This window comes from Podarcis filfolensis (assembly GCF_964270895.1).
Source record: "Podarcis filfolensis genome assembly, chromosome: 17".
Taxonomy (NCBI): Eukaryota; Metazoa; Chordata; class Lepidosauria; order Squamata; family Lacertidae; genus Podarcis; species Podarcis filfolensis.
This window is the reverse complement of record NC_139621.1, coordinates 3,565,795-3,578,067: the sequence shown is the minus strand read 5'-3', so window position 1 is coordinate 3,578,067 and position 12,273 is coordinate 3,565,795. Positions and strand designations below refer to the sequence as shown.

Genomic DNA, 12,273 nt, shown 5'->3' with positions numbered 1-12,273 from the left:
CTGGTGCAAAGGAACACCTTTATGGAAACCAAAGGGCACAGAAATGTCGTTTCAATAATAGGAATAGGATAGGAATAGGAATAGGAATAGGAATAGGAATAGGAATAGGAATAGGAATAGGAATAATAAGCTCCACTGAAAACACTGGGACTATATCAGAGGAAATATTCATAGGATCAGGCTGTTAACAATAAGAATATTTTTGTTTGTGTTACAATGGTACCTTGGGTTAAGAACTTAATTCGTTCTGGAGGTCTGTTCTTAACCTGAAACTGTTCTTAACCTGAGGTACCACTTTAGCTAATGGGGCCTCCCGCTGCCGCCACGCCACGCCACTGCCTCATGATTTCTGTTCTCATCATGAAGCAAAGTTCTTAACCCGAGGTACTATTTCTGGGTTAGCAGAGTCTGTAACCCGAGGTACTACTGTATTATCAAATACTATAGTGATGTTTTCTCTTGCAAAAGAAAATATACTGTATATTTCCATGTATAAGACTAGATTTTTTCCCTAAAAAATAATGTCAAAAATTAGGGGGTGTCATACATGGATATATCTCCTCCCATTTTCTTAAATCTGAGTCCCCCAAAATAGAGGGCATCTTATACATGGGGACGCCCTATAGATGGAAAAATACAGTATATCTTCTGCAGGTGTTAAAATTCTGACTTTTCCCCAACTGAGTTAACAGCAGCATTTTATTTATTTTATTAATATTCCTGTTTATTTCAGCACCAAAGGTGTTTTCACACTCAGTGCTAAAAGCCAAGTGTACAAACTGTATTACATCTGGTTTAAAAATGACTCCTGCCAGCTTTCCATCATGCCTTCACATTTGCATGTGAGCAAGAATGTGCAAGGAGGGTTGGAATTCGTTTTGGTAGTGGTGGGCTTTGATTTTTATTTTTTAAGTCCATACTCCCTCAGGATCCCAGATAATTACATGTCTCTCCAAAATCATGCCAAATAAAAAAAGGGCAGGATAACCTTCCTGGGTTAACATTAGCAACCAACGCTTTTTCCAAATGAAAAAGTGTCATAGCATTTCTGGAAAATGTTCAGATTCTGTCCATGCTTGGTGAAGTGCGCCATAATTGTGGAGCTGCTTTAGAGAATTATTACCTATAGCACCACATGGATTTGCCACATTGTGGGAGCGGTTAGAGGAGTGGAGCCTGCAGAGATTGTGATGGGGGCCTGGAACAAAAGGTAGCCTTCAATAGAGCATGATGAGGCCAAGCAAACTGAGGGTTTCAGGAAACTCATCATCTTGAATTCTGCCCAGAAAGCAAGGGAAAGGCCCTGGAGCACTGGATTAATGTGCACCTGAAAATCTCCAGAGGAACATGAAACGTTGCCTTATAACCAGTTCAGGGCCCTTCCAGTCATCCTTTTATTGTGCCTTCATAATGATCTGTGCTCATGATGCTATCAGAGCAGTTATACACAAGGCCACTTTCAATATTGTAAGTTTAGGGGTGGACATTCTGCTTCATTTCCAATCAGTCCATGCCCTGTAGCTTCCTGTTGAAATATGGCAGCTGGTCATACCACAAGGCCCTGACTGATGATGCTCTTTGCATTAGATGCAGCAACTTTTGCCCTGCGCTTTCCTGGCCTGTATCTTGAGTGTTGTTGTTTTATTTTACCACATCACTTTCCCCAGAGAAACATGCTTGTTACTGCTTAATCAGAGCAATGGGCAATTCAGCTTTTCTACGGATTGCCATTTGCTCCAATTTGGCGGTAAAGAGCGGGTTTTTGCAGAGAAAGCAGTGGAGAGAAAAAAACCACACTTGGACACAGAGCTGTTTAAAGAATGGACCAGTGCCTGGAAAGAGTGTAGGCAAGCCCTTACATAACTTCAGTGTAAGAGCATTCTTGTATTTAGGTATTCTGCAGCTTCTCATTAAGATACAGGTCCCACCCATTTCCTTTTGCAGTACTTGAAATGTGTGAAAAGGCAGCAGATCAGACAAGGAAAAGAACAGGCCACAACTATGCTCAAGGGAGGGAGTCAGATTACACGTTGCCTCACATGGAATAAAAACCAAGATTCCACCTAGACCAGGCGTCTTATCCTGAGCCCTAGAGGGGCTGCCACTTTTCAAGGAGGACGAGGTGCGTCTGGCACAGTTAACAGTTGTGCAGAAGACGTTCCACTCAAGAGGCTGAAATTCCTTCTACACAACCATTAAAAAGGCAGGAAGAGCCTGGTCCTCTTTTCCATCTGACCACTCAAATCCTGACTGCAAGTCTCAAGCTGGAGCCTCGCCCAAATTGCAAGTGCAGATTCTTGAAGTTAGGTTGCTATGGATAATTGGTGTGGGGGCACATTCATCAGCTCCTCCACCTTTTATTTTTATTGAGCAAAGGTCCAGGGCTGGGGCTGGGATTCTGGATTTTTCTCAATAATGTTTTTTAAAAGTTAAATTAAATTAAATTTGGAAATGCAGTAAAATATTATAAAAATAAGGAATCACAGAAGGGGGGGAGTTGAAATTAGAGAGAGAGAGAGAGAGAGAGAGAGAGAGAGAGAGAGAGAGAGTTTGGTTTTTAGGGGTTTTTTTCATGCTGTAAAACTAATTTTATAAATAAAAATTTAAAAAATGTTTTTAAAAACAGCTCCCCAAAAGCCCCTATTGCCAATACTCTTGCATAAGAACCTTCCTCACCGTCTTCTGTTTCAGCCACTCTCATTTAGCTGTACTGCCTTCCATCTGCAACCCTGGCGCTATTTTAATGAAAGATGCTAAGCAAAGTAAAAAGTGCTACAGGCCAAACATGTCTGAACATGTGCAGCAAGGTACCTCTTATTTACCACTCAAGCAGCTTCCCCACCCTGAGCAGCCCACCTCCCAGATGCTGCTAGATGACAGTTTCCATCATCCCTGTCCATTGGGGCTGATGGGCATTCGGAGTCAAATATCTGGAGGGCACCAGGTTGGGAAACGCTGCACAAAAGCAATTGCAGCCTGTCACCTGCTCATTTAGAGTTATTTATCAGAGCTTCCTTCCAGGTCAAATGGCAGGGTTGCCATCTCTGCCTGAACCCTAATCTCTCTCTCTAAAAGAAATGAAACTGATAGGACAATATGGACTTCAAACCAGTTTGCGATGATACATTGATGTATCACCCAGCCTTACTAATCAGCATGGCCAAAGGACAGGAATGATGGGTACTGTAGTCTGTTAACTTCCAGAGGAACATTACTGTTCTAGGTTATATGCTCTCAAAACACTGCTAAATCTTATACCTGTGTACACCACCCTTGAGTTCTTTTACACTCTATAAGTTTTTTCATATATGACTAAATCTTCAATCCAATGCCCATTTATCTTGAATAAACCCCATTAAACTCTGTGGTGTGCACTTGAAAATGTCAAGGCTGGATGTGACAAAAGAAGTGTGTTGAGGGTATGCTAGACTGCTGGCCAACCAGAGTGTGCTGCCATGTATTATGGTGAATGGCTGGGTGCCTGTTCACATTTGCCACAGATTTCTTGCAGCGTGCCCCTGAATTTCTAGTCTACCTAACAGGGCAAGCAACAAACAGAAGGGGAAAAAATGCAACGTAAACTGAGTGCTCACAGCAGACCCCTCCGCTGTAGGATCAGCTCCAGCTTATTCCCAAGTTCCTAACTGAAATGACAGACAGGCAAGTCCGCAGACCAAAATGATGGCTCAGTAGTGCTGTCCCTCTCACCCACTGAAACAAGTGGTTTGCCCTTTTATTTTCACAAGCACTACGTGGACGTTCTTGCACTTACCTGTATCTGTTAATTTGTTGTGTTATTAATTTTTTATTTTAAAGAAATCTAAGTCTTGTCATTGGAGTTTCCCCCCCAAGCATTTCACTGATGTAAAGGCTGTGGGCCACTCAGCACCCTGAACCAGCCTCTGCCTCCAACCTTGCAGAACCAGTATTCAACCCCCCCCAGCAGCTTTGCATCCATCTTCACCCATAAAATCTGCCTGCAGTGTTTCTGAGGCAGGAGCTACACTCCATTGTCTGATTGAAATGGGTACTGGCTGCCTAAATAATGTATAAGCAGTTGATAGCAGAGAGGCCTGGCTGGCTGCGTTCGGCCAAAGGGGTAGGAGACCAAGGCTGATCAGTAATGCACTGACCCCTGGCAAGCGCCAAGCAGGAGAAGTGAGACACAGACACACACAGAGAGGCAGGCAGGCTTCAGTTGAAATGGATGGTTCACAGTGTTTTAAGGGAAGTATCTGTAAGGATGGATGAAGAAACCTGGATGAAAAGAGGAGGAAGGAGCTTGAGTAGGAGGTCAGCATCCACCTGCTGGGACTCAAACCAGGAGTCTCCTTGGTCTGTGGGCTAGTAGCGCCCCCACCCACTTGAGATCACAGAGGGGGAGAGGGAAAATGAATTTGATGTAAGTGAAACATAGTTCAGTTGGTAGAGCATGAGACTCTTAACCTCAGGTTCATGGGTTTGAGCCCCCATTGGCAGGGGCATAGGAAGGGGGGGTGTGGCCCACCCTGGGTGTCATCCTTGAGGGGGGTGACAAAAGGGCACACTGCAGGGGTCGACACTTATTGCGGGGCCTGGCCTGTAGTGTGCCTGAGACATGCATCTCTCCTGGGAGTAACGCAGTGGCTCGGGGCCCCGCACTGCCCAAAATGGCAGCGTGGGGCTTGCGTCCACCAGGCGGACTCCTTGGGCAGCTCGCTGCACCACCCCCCTGGGCAGATCGCCACAGTGCCCCCGTGCATGGATTGCCGCAGCGCCCCCATGCAGCGCCCCCGTGCGTGGATCACTATGGCGCCCCTGTGGGCGGCTCGCCCCGCCCCTGCCGCTCTGGGTGCTGGAGCAGCTAGCTAGGCCGCTGCCTATTGGTCAAAAGATTCCTCCATTGCAGGGGGTTGGACTAGATCAACCTCATGGTCCCTTCCGACTCCACACTTCTGTGATTCTATTCTCTCCCTGCCCTGCAACTCCAGGCTTAGCATAGCTCCATCAAAGGCAACCCCTTGCTCCCATCTAATCAGATCTGCATTTAAACACATTAGAATCTCTTCCTGACTTTGGCCTTGCTTGTATGGCTCGCCAGATCTCTGCCTGCCTATTCTTCCCCATCTCCCTGCTGCTTGATTCTGGCCTTCATTTCAGCCCTCCTTCGGGTGAGCTTAGCAGAGCTCAAATCCTGGCATACCATTAGCTCAGCTTCCAGGTTGGCTGGCCTGTAGATCTGCTCCAGGATGCCAGCAAACTTTGGTCCTAATCCTGCCAGGGCTCCTACTTCAACTCCATGTCCTTCACTGCCTGTGGCCCAGTGGGTCACAGATGCGTTGGACAAAGGAGCCATCAAATTCAATGCATAATCATAAGATTATGACCACCATAATCTTGGTGAATCTCATGTGGAGAACACCATGCTGAAGCCCCCCTGCATACCAAGCAGAGCCATTTGCTATGATGAGGGCTGTACACATGTTGATTCTTTGAAAGTGAAGGAAGGTGAACCAATACTGGGCACAGTATTCGGTTTCCTTTAATGTATGAAAAGCAAGTTCCTTTACCTAATGGAAACAAAGCTATGTTGAGTGGAGTGCTAAGTCTAGCAAAGTTTTCTTGGAAATCAGAAAAACTGCTGAATCATCTTTCATTTGGGCAGATTTCTTAACCTTCTGGTTAAAGAAAAGCAGCAAAAATTATGCAAAATAATATTTTGCATATTTTATACAGGTAACAGAATTCTGCTGCTTGAGGATTTGAGGTTTTTTGTCCCTGAACCCAGTGCTATTTTTCTAGAAAAAGAAGTGCTGGAACTCACCATGAACACCTCCCTTGCTATCTTAGAGTGGTAATGGTGCCACCTGAGAGGCTGAGAGCTGAAAAAAGCCCTGCCTGAACCACAAATCATCATGTTCAGTTAAAAAAAAAATTCCCTTCCCAAAGATAATCAGTCAGTCAAATCATGAGCACTCATGATCATGAGCCACATTCCAATGTATACCAAAATTTTCTCATTTATATAATAATATACAGAGAGTGGGCTACTAGTGGGTTTCTTGGCCTAGTAAAAATATTTGGCATCTTTGTGAGGTATTAATACGATTGTTTTCACGTTGTTACAGACTGAAGGCCTTTCAAAACGCAACTTCTGCCAGGGGCCAAGTTTGCGGGCCTCTCAATATCCCACCAGTGGATTAATGGATAGAAAACATGTAATCGGATGACAAATGAAAGAGAATGAATGAGTAGCAGAAAATCAATGCATTATGGCAGCCTTGGGCACCCTGGCACCCTCCAGATGTTTTGGACAACCAGCTCCAGCCAATTATAGTCTGAAACATCTGGAGGGCACCAGGTTGGCAAAGGCTGGATTAGGGCCTGGATGGAGCTATGAGTGGAAGTGTCTGAAACCAAACCTGGCATTGATCTCTTGCCTGAAATGAACTTCCAAGGACTAGGAAAACTACTTCTCAATTTCCCCCTGAAAACGCCCCCTTCCCCCAGGCCATTGTACATTGTATTCCCCCAGCCAGGTTCAGAAATTGGAAATAAGCTCATCTGGAGGAGGCAGGTGGGGGGGGGGGCAGAGACACACTAGGAGAAATAAATTGAAGGCAGGGGATTAAGCATCATTCTCATCTATGCATTCTCCTCTGCAGTTGCCCCTACACACACACACAGGAATTGTGCATTATCTTGGCAGACAAAGGTTTGGAAAGAAACACACACTCAGTGGTTTAGCAGGAGCCCCGGAGCTCACCTTCCTAGCATTTCCATCAGATCTGGCCAATCCAGAGGATTCATACTGCCTTCCAATCACAGCAGCTGGTGTTGTGCTATGCAATTCCCTGCTACGCCTGAAGTCCCTTTCCTAGGCTAGATCCCAAACTTGAATATTCATTAAGTTTCTGGTTTAAGCATCTGATATCCTAATAAGGTACATTAAATATGTATCTGTAGAGATATTCCATAGAAGATGTGGAAAGCCAAAGGTGCAGAAAATGCCCCAAGAAGAATTTCTGGGGTTGAATTATCCAAAAAATACTAGTGCACACATCTCTCTCCTCCACCCACAATTATTTACGTAATAGACTCTGGGCAGGACAGATCATACAGACCAAATAACAAATACAGACAAATAACATACTATGCTAAATAAAGCTAGGAGAATTTGCCATCAATGGAGATACAACCATTCAATCAGAGGTGTCATTCATGGGCCAGGGCATCCTGTTCTTCAAACTACAGGTGTTTATCACCCTTATTACTTCTTATCTCCATGATAGAACTCTGCATATTGAAAGCCTGTTGTTACGAACATACAAATGGACTAATTTACGTAGTATGCATACCAAAAGCACAAATCCCTTTACTTTTATTTTTAAAGGATAAATAACAACAATTACAAATATTTTCTAAAAGTTTTACAGAGATTAAAAGGCAGCACAGAAAGAAACCACAGAGAATGCTCTTGAAATGTCCCTTCCCACACTTCTGTTCTTTACAAAAGCAAGTGAAAAATATCACTCTTATTCCCAGCCTCCAAATCTGAAAATGACACCCCAGATGTTGTTACAGAAAAGCTGTAGCCTTCTCTAAGGGGGGAGGGGAGAAGTTTGTCTGGCTGGTCTGGGACCAGAGATGGGGCAGGGTGGGGAGTGGCGGAGACATGACAAGGGCGACCGCAAGAAGGGGAAACACTTGAGTAGGTTACTTAATACAGGATTATATAAGCAGAGAAGGGGGGGTGTAGGTGGATGCTTAGTTACTGGAGCTAACCATGGTTCTTGTGGAGAAAGCTAAAGAGAAAGCTAAATTATGGAGGAATCTGAGGAGAAAGCTAAATTTCCAAGGCTGGAAATCTCCTGGAGGTCATTAATCTCTCCCTTAAAACAGCATCCATCGTAAGCACAAGGTCTAACTCGAGAAGATAGATGCAGCACAGGTTTCCCCACATTTAGCTGTGAAGGGCTATGGGGTCCCTGCAGATCTGAAGGAGATTCCACACACCATATAATTTGCTGTGTTGAAGATAGATGTGTGTAGAAAATAACAAGCATGAGGAACATTCAAGATGGCTGGATGAATGAACCCAGGCACAGCTCTGTGGGTACCACAGACCCATGTGAGCAGGTGAAGGGAAATAGATGGGTCGGCTAAGAGCTGTGTGAATATAATAGACTTGTGAAGTGTGGGTATGTGGTTGGATAAGCAGAATTTCTAAAAACAAGTTGTACACAGTGTCAATGACAGAAGCAAAGAAGAAGATCTATATATATAGTAAGGAGGAGAAAGGGAGCGAATAGAGCCTGACTTGCACGCTGACTGAACTGACGGAGGAGACTCCAGCCCACAAAAGCTGCTGCCACATTAAATTTCTCAGCCTCCCAGAGGCCATCTGACTCTCTGCTGTCTTTGCTGCAGCAAACTCAGTTACCTCTCTGGAAGTTGTCACCAGGCTGACTATCATTCCTCTCCACCACACAAGCATGAAATTGGTGTGTGGGGTAATCATATGTCCCATTTGTTTGAGGGTGTTATTCGTGCATTGTGAGAGTTGGGTCTCCCCCTGGAACACCCAACATGTGTGGGGTCGAGGGGACCCTGCTCTTTCCCACCAGACAAGAAGGAACGCCTGCCTGGGAAGGGCATGAACCAAGGGAGAGGCAGGCAAGGCCCCTTTTAGGCCGTGGTGGACATCACCCTTCCTAAGTCCAGGTCTCACTTTTAAGCTGTGACTTGGGATCCATGATTTTCATCTCACATAGTTAGGGTACCATAACCTTTTACTTGCTCACTTTATCCAGGCCGGATATTTTCTCGCTTCCCTTCTTTTGTCCTATTTCTCTGCCAGGCTTTCTCCTTCTCTTGATCTCTGCTCTCTCTTTCCCTTTCTCTCTCATGCTTTACTCTTTCCCTCCTCCCCTCCTCGTCTCCAAGAGATGGTTGCGGCACCATCTTGCCCAAGCCTCCTCTTTCCCACAGTGGCCATACAGACGCCTCGGGGAAGCAGAGCACAGGCGACCCTTGGATCCTTCGCTGCTTGTTCTCACAACATATGGTACCCAAAGGTATTCTGCCTCTGAACGTGGAGGCTCCAGTCCGGCTACAAGCCACTGGGAGGCCTCTCATCCTTCGCGCTTTTGTCCCATCCCCTTCTGCAGCCGCCTCAGCAGCAGCCAGGGCCCCAGACATCTTGTGCGGGCAGCGAATTCCACCAGTTCATTCTGCACAGAGCGCAGAAGTGCCCGTCACTCCGTTGCACCGAGGGGTCGTGAAGTTCTGGCAGCAGCAGAGGCAAAGGGAGGGAGACAAGAGGATGACCCTCAGGGAAGGAGTTCCCTCCCCACCCCGGGAAGCAAAGGCAAAGGACAGGTGGGGCTGCGGGGGGCCATCCCGGTCTTGCCAACCTTCCTGCCGCCCCCGCCCCCATTTGCCACCTGCTGCCGGGCCCAGAGATTCCTGCGCTTCCGCCCCCCGCGTGGGAGCCCACGGCAGAGCCCCCTCCCCGCCAAGGCCCCCTCGCCCTGCCCGCCCCGCCTCCGCCAGACTCTTCCCCACCGCCCCCCCCCCCCACGCGCTGCCAATCAGGCCTGCTCGGCCAATCAGGAACAGAGAAAGCCAGCCCCGGCAGCCTGTGGAGCCCGCCCCCTCCCCTGCAGTTGCCTGGAAAAAAGCAAGCGCCGGAGCGCGCCCGCCCGCCCGCCTTGCCATCCCGAGCAATGCGCCAAAGGAGAGCGCGGAGAAGGCGCTCGCTCGCTCGGTGCCCTTGGCGAGCTGCCGGCGGACTCGGCGGCCGCGCAGGCAGGCTCTCCTCCCCCCGCCCTCGGCGCCGGCCGCCTGGTCTCCTCCACCGCCCCGTCTCCTTCCCAAGACGTCCTTCTCCGGAGCCGGCCGCCCTCGCAACGAGCTGAGGTCGCCATGAGGCCCGTTGGCTGGCCCGGGGCGGAGCGGGCGGGGGAGAAGGCCAAGAAAGACAGGGAGCCTGCAGGACACGAAGCAGCGCATCTCGAGGGGAGAAACCCCAAAGGGAGGCTCACATCCCCTCGCATCCTTCCAGCGCCGCTCTTGCGCTACCATGGGGCGTCTGGCTAGGCTAGCCTCTCCCGGGACCGAAGGGACCTCTGGAGCTGAGCGAGATCAGCCGGGCTCTGAGATGGAACACCCCGCAGAAGACCCCCCCCCTTCATCTCCCTGCTGTCTCGAGCCTTTCTCGACCCATCCCCGCGTACTTCAGCCCTTTGCCCTCGGTTTTCTCTCTCGCCATCCCGCCAAGTGATACAGCGAGCATTTCGTCTCCTTTCTTCGTTCGCAGTCTCCCTAGCCAAGCCCTCGGCCCCTCCGTTTCCTTTCATTATCCAGCCCAAGCCACTGAAAGAAGCTGCCCCCAAAGGATCCCGAGACATTCGTTCCCACATTCACATGTTCTTCCATCAGCCAAGACATTTTGGGGAGGGAGAAGGAGCAAGAGGAGGAGTGTTCCCCTCCCCCACATACGACAGCAGGGATGGGGGAGGCTTGGAGCTGTCAGAAGCTTAAGTGGCTGCTGCCCCCCCTCCTGCTGCCCTCCGTTTAATGCAGGTACATCGCTGCAGTGGGTGGGTGGGTGGGAGATCCCTATTGGGCTTGAAGTACGCCCCCACCCACACCCCCTTTGCTGATCTGGCCAGGTACGTCACCGGCGCTGCCTCCTCTCTCGCGCTCCCTTTTCGCTCCGTGTGCGTGCGCGCGCGCAGCGCTCTCTCTCTCTCTCTCTCTCACACACACACACACACACACACACACGGTCACCACAGGAACATGTCGCTGTCACCTTGAGATGCAGGCAGGCATTGCAAGGTGCACCGGCGGAGAAATAGACGCCAAGGCGAAAATGATGGGAAGGGGCAGTAGAGGAGGTGGGAGCGGGACCACGCGCGAGACACGGGACGCTCTCCCCCCCTCCCCTGCCCTCCCCACGCACATTTTGCCACTTCTCCCTCCCTAAAGCTGGAGCCGCTTTCGAATTCTGCCTCCTCCTCCTCCTCCTCCTCCTCCTCCAGGTCTTCTGCTCAACGCCTCTCCTCTCTTCCCTCATCCCTAAATTAAAGGTTGCAGGGAAAGTCTAGTAAGGTTTTTTTTTTTCTTTTTAAATCCCACCCGACCACCCAACCTTTTTTTCTGCAGTGACTTGTCCGCACGCCATCCCGACCGCATTGCCCTCCCTCCCCGCGCACCCACCCCCAGCTCCGCGCATCTCTGCATTACAGATGACGGAGGCTGCCCGGATTCCCCTCCGCAAGAGGAGGAAGGGGGCGTCTTTCATCCATATCCCCCCTCCGGAAAAAAACCCCAGGCTCTTTTATTTTTATGTTTTGACCGACAGTCTTTTCCATCTCTCTTTATTCCCTCAACTCCCCTCCAAAATAGAAAGTCTCCTCAAGAGGAGCTACTTACCAGGCCATGCTAGAGCCCAGGAGAGACTGAGGTGGGGAGGAGGGAGGCAGGTGAGGGAATCCGCTGCGGGGAGAAGATGAAGCGTGGGGTGGAACTGCGGGTCTCTCTCTCTCTCTCTCTCTCTCTTGGCCCGGATCCAGTCGAGAGGAGGAGGAGAAGGAGGGGGAGCTTCCTCGGCCTGATTTGCCCCCCTCAGGAGGGGATCGGAGGGAAGGGGAGGGTCAGGGCAAGGGTGGGGGGAGCCGGTTGTCTACAGCCCCGGGGATGCTGCGGCTGGCATCGCAGCGGCTACATCCTGCAAGGATGGAGAGAGCTCGCTGAGCGCTGGTCCAGCTGCAAATCTCAGCAGAGCGGGGAGGGGGAGACGAGGGGAGGAGGGGAACTGTGGTGCAAGCGGGGGGGAGGGAGATGTGACTGGAGGCCGAGAACCAATCGCAGTTCTAGCCTCCTGCACTCCCCTCCCCCACTTCACGCAGCCAGGTCCATCCCCCCAACTCCTCCTTGTTCTCCACACCTCCCCAAATCAAGAGACACCCATAGATGTATTGCTGGAACTCACAGATGGCTGCTTCCTCCCCCCACTCCAGTCCCGGTGATGGTACGTTCCAAGCAGCCTCTCCGTCACTGATGGAAAGGATGCAGGGATGCAGCGATGGAAGGACCATCTGCTTGGTGCAGATCGTACCTGCCCCTGTAGCATCCCAGCCACAGCCACAGAGTCCTTGGCCAAGTGGGCAGCTCCGGATGCCTGAGTGGTGCTGGTGGTGGTGGATGGGCTGAGAGAGAGTGCCTTTCCCAAGCTCATCCACGGAGCTTCATAGCCAAGTGGTGATTTGAACCTGGGCCTGCCAC

General features: G+C 49.7%; 1 protein-coding gene across 9 annotated transcripts in view; it reads right to left on the bottom strand.

The window, feature by feature from the left end:
- ATP2B3 (ATPase plasma membrane Ca2+ transporting 3) overlaps positions 1 to 11,777 on the bottom strand; it is a gene marked incomplete at its 3' end in the record, with an annotated part of 123,378 nt that extends 111,601 nt beyond the window's left edge. For 5 of the 9 annotated variants that reach the window (XM_083592377.1, XM_083592382.1, XM_083592376.1 and 2 more), the window contains exon 1: positions 11,422 to 11,776. Of the gene's footprint in view, positions 1 to 11,421 lie in introns of all 9 variants that reach the window. The other 4 variants (XM_083592380.1, XM_083592379.1, XM_083592384.1 and 1 more) reach the window with 2 other exon arrangements.
- Between the last annotated feature and the right edge of the window lie 496 nt (positions 11,778 to 12,273).